The 4,505-nt window shown below is 33.3% G+C and overlaps 1 long non-coding RNA gene across 1 annotated transcript; it reads right to left on the bottom strand.

Moving 5' to 3' along the window:
* Nucleotides 1–996: 996 nt before the first annotated feature.
* On the bottom strand, nt 997–3,347 carry LOC109590549 (uncharacterized). Its single transcript, XR_002189372.1, has 4 exons — nt 3,122–3,347; nt 2,915–3,065; nt 2,570–2,621; nt 997–1,115 (listed from the first exon to the last, which is right to left on the bottom strand). It is a non-coding gene; the product is annotated as an uncharacterized LOC109590549 (long non-coding RNA).
* Nucleotides 3,348–4,505: the final 1,158 nt, after the last annotated feature.

Here is a 4,505-nt window from a genome sequence, read left to right as displayed (position 1 = left end):
ATTTACTATTCTACAAACCAATACTACACTTAAAGCTCTGAGAGTGAAGATTGTAACTAAGGAGGAGATAGTATATACCAGCAGTATGGGGACTAGTCTACAAGACATGCTGACACAAAACCAAACACTGAAATACATGTACCTTAGTATAGATATGCCAGTATATAACTCCATTTTCATTCCCAGTTCATTCCTGTCCTTCCTAACAACTGGTCTCAGACACAACACCAGTCTACAGCATTTGAGTGTATCCATTCCACTGAATGAAGACATAAGAACTTTTATTAATGTCATTAATGTCATCTCTCAAAAGAACAATCTCATAGAACTTAAAGTGAACTTCAGACTAGATCAGTCATACAGTAACTGTAGTTGGGAAGAATCTGAACAAATAATGACACCATTGTTTTATGAACAGGTACTACCTGCTGTTACTAACATGTTACAGTCACATACAACCATCAGACTACTGTGGATAGAGTATGGATCTATTAATTTTGAGTCATCTCAACCTAACTGGATAGAACTAGTAAAACATTTATATGAAACTATCTTCATCCATCCATCACTTGAATATATTGAGATTGAACCTGAATTATGTAATCCTCCTCCTCTTATGGAGGATACTCTTGAAGATCAAAAGAAGACATTGATTGATAAACACAGAAAAGAACAACCAAACAAACCACTACCAATAATCAAAGTAGTCTAGCATTGTCAAGTTATTAGGAAATGTTATTAATTAATGATTTGATCTAAAAATAACAAAAAACAAAATAAACCAATTAATAATTAATGAAGTGAGTCTGAAACAGAGAGTACAAAACACACACACAATGAATGTAATAATAATATTATTATTAATAATAATAATTTTAACTTATTTCATATAAATTTAAATTTTAACTCATTATAAATTATTTTATAACTACTACTACTATTCTTCCATTTGTTTCTTCATAATAATAATAATAATAATAATAATAATAATGAATGTTCATTATTTAGGGACAGCCAGTGCTTCTCTTTCTTTTTTCTCCTCTCCCTCTTAGCTCTTCTAATGGCTGCCCTCTCTTCATATAAAAAATTAGCATCAAGACTAGGTTTACTGAGATCTGTAGATACAGAGAGAGGGAGAGAGAGAGAGAGGGGTTTCCATGGGTAAAACTCCCATTTTGTTTTCACTAGTGTTGTTACTGAGGAATATGCCTCATACTAGTGAGAGCTTAGTATTTCACTCCTATAGCCCCTCAGAGACTACCCCAACCACAAGGAACCCCCAATCCCACAAGGGAGGCGGCTTTAGGCTTTACTTGCATGTACATGTACATGTACTGTGTGATTCATGCACATACTAGTTAATGATTTCACATAAGTGGCTAGTTTATACATGTATTTACATGTACCTGTATGTTGGTAGCATGAGAGCCATGGTGAACAGCAGGCTAGGCAGTCCGGTTTTGAGAACCAGAACTGGGGGTTAAAACGTTTTTAATGGCCAAACTCTCGCCTCCCTGCCTGCCTTAAAAAGCTGTTGTTACCAATATGGCTTGTACAGTTACATGTGTGCTGACACTAGATATACAGGGCCTATGATTATTATCTAACAACTGGGCTTACCACTACATACTGGAAGGTATTGGTTTCTTTTCTCCTGGCACAATAAACTTAAAAGACGTGCTTTTGGTAATTATTATTTATTAGCTGTTATTACTAATTAAGGCTGAGTTTTGGTTTGGCACTTAATGAATTATTTATGTATTGATATGTACATGTAAAACATATGCTCAGAGAGAGAGAGAGAAGTATTAATAACATGTAAAGGTAACAATACTCATGTGTTTAGCCAAAAAATTTGGCGGATTGGCGGTTCAAAATAAAACTGCCAATAATAATTACAATGATGGGCGGATCCCATCATGAGCACATGATACTAAAAAATGCCAAAATGACAGTATTTCTGAATATTTCTCACTATTTCAGTCAAGACTGTGGGCAAGGACAGCCAAGGGGCAGCTTCAAGAAGAGCTGAGAGTGCTTAAAGAAAATACAAGATAGTTAACCGCCAAATTAAGAGACCGCCAATATTATATTTAGGCAATTTGATGCAAAACCGCCAAATTTTTAGACTGCCAAATTTTCAGGCTATACGCGGTAGTACATTTTCATGCTTCAGTCTAATTTTAATGTACAACACTTTAATTTGGGAACACTTCATTTTAGTAATTTTCTATAAAATTAATTTGATAATTTTTAATTTAACAATTTTGTGTAGTCATACATATACTATGAACATGTACAATAATGATTGGTGGGCTTAATTATTGGGAGAATATTTCAATTACAGTTTATCAAATAAAGATGGATTTATTATATTATGCTAGTCCTGAAGTTAGATTGACACTGGCCAGTTAAACTTAATTCAATTCTAACATAAAGCAAGAGTCAATAGGTCAAACTGCCCACAGTTTTAATTAAAAATTGACAGTACACTAACCTAGTGTAATATTGTAAATCAGTCTTAAAACACTGTTCAATTAAAGCTATACTGTATTATCAGACACTGTACCTATTTTTGGTGTTTTCTTGTCCTCCCTCCATGATCCAGTACTGTATGGCTTCTATAGAATAAATCATAAGAATACCATATAGTGGGTAATTTTGGAGAAGATAAATTTTGGCAAATTTGGTATTTTGATATAACTAATAGCCATTTGTCAAATTAAAACACATCATTTTGTACCATTATGTACATGCTCAATGGCACATGGATACATATTCGACCCACCAATCAACAAAAATTTTTTAGCAGTTTATCAAAACTTCTCTCCACTAAAATTACCTGCTATACAGTGAAACATTAACACAAAATAATTACTAATTATACAGTAATATCCCAGCCCCAGTGTCTCACCTCCTCCTCCTCCACTTGAGTCAGTTCTAGTTCCTCCATTAGTCTCCTCACTATCAGTATAGTCCAGTCCTAGTTTAGACATTAAAGTAATCAAATCATTAAAAGTACTTGAAGGTTCATCCTCCATACCAGAAATATGGACTACATGAGACTGGAGGGAGGGGAAGAGGTGTGGTCAACCACACCCATTAATTAATACAGCCTCACTTTAATTCTATTATTATTAGTTTATCAATTGTTCCTTTGTCTCCTCTTGTTAGTTCCTCCACCATATTATCAGTAACAGAGCAACAAATAGCTCGAGCTGATTCAACTACTAGTAACATGTTCTCTTCTATGGCTTCGGTCTTTTCTGCAGTGCTGGCAGTAGGGGGTGGGGTCTTTGTTAGTGCCCTCAGGTCAACAGTATGTCTTACTGATTTTTTATTAATTATTTACTAAATAAATAAATAAAATAAATAAATAAATAATTATGTAAAATGTTATTAATTTCGACTTACGTGTAGACGTTTTGAGTTACAGCCATTTTAAAATTTGTCTAATTTTGAATACCCAAGGCTATAGCCCATAGTTTTTTCTAAAAAATGGCTCCAAAATCACTCCAAATTTTTATTAAATTTTCTAATACTTAGATGTCCTTATGCTGTGTAGCAAGTTTGAGCTGATTCCGACTTCAATTATTTGAGTTACGGTAATTTTAAGAAAATGCCAAAATAATACCCAAGGCTATAGCCCATGGTTTTTCCAAAAATGGCTCCAAAATCACTCCAAATTTTTATTACATTTTCTGATGTCCTTATGCTGTGTAGCAAGTTTGAGCTGATCCCGACTTCATTTTTTTCAAGTTACGGCCAATTTAAGAAAATGCTAAAATTCTGAAAAATATAGCCCATGGTTTTTTTCTGAAAAATGGCTCCAAAATCACTCCAAATTTTCATTACATTTTCTGATACACATTGATACCCTTATGCTGTATAGCAAGTTTGAGCAGATTCAGACTTCAATTTTTCAAGTTGCGGCCATTTTAAGAAAACATCAAAATTCTGAACAATACACTGTACTATTATAGCCCATGTTTTTTTCCAAAAAATAGCTCCAAAATCACATCAAATTTTTATTAAATTTTCTGATACATATTGATGTCCTTATGCTATGCAGCAAGTTTGAGCTGATTCTGACATTAATTTTTCAAGTTACGGCCATTTTAAGAAAATGCCAAAATCCTGAAAAATACCCAAGACTATATAGCCCATGGTTTTTTCCAAAAATTGACTCCAAAATCACGCCAAATTTTTATTACATTTTCTAATATATATTGATGCCCTAATGCTGTGTAGCAAGTTTGAGCTGATTCCGACTTCATTTTTTCAAGTTAAGGCCATTTTAAGAAAATTTCAAAATGTTAAAAAATACCCAAGGCTATAATAATAGCCCATGGTTTTTTCCAAAAGTTGACTCCAAAATCACTCTCAATTTTATTACATTTTCTGATACACATTGATGCCCTTATGCTGTGTAGCAAGTTTGAGCTGATTCCGACTTTAATTTTTTAAGTTACAGCCATTTTAAGAAAATGCCAAAATCCTGAAAA

The sequence above is a fragment of the Amphimedon queenslandica genome, unplaced genomic scaffold (assembly GCF_000090795.2).
Source record: "Amphimedon queenslandica unplaced genomic scaffold, v1.1 AMPQUscaffold_9867_Cont17905, whole genome shotgun sequence".
Lineage (NCBI taxonomy): Eukaryota > Metazoa > Porifera > Demospongiae > Haplosclerida > Niphatidae > Amphimedon > Amphimedon queenslandica.
Note: the sequence above shows the minus strand (reverse complement) of the source record. Positions and strands in the feature narration are given on the sequence as shown.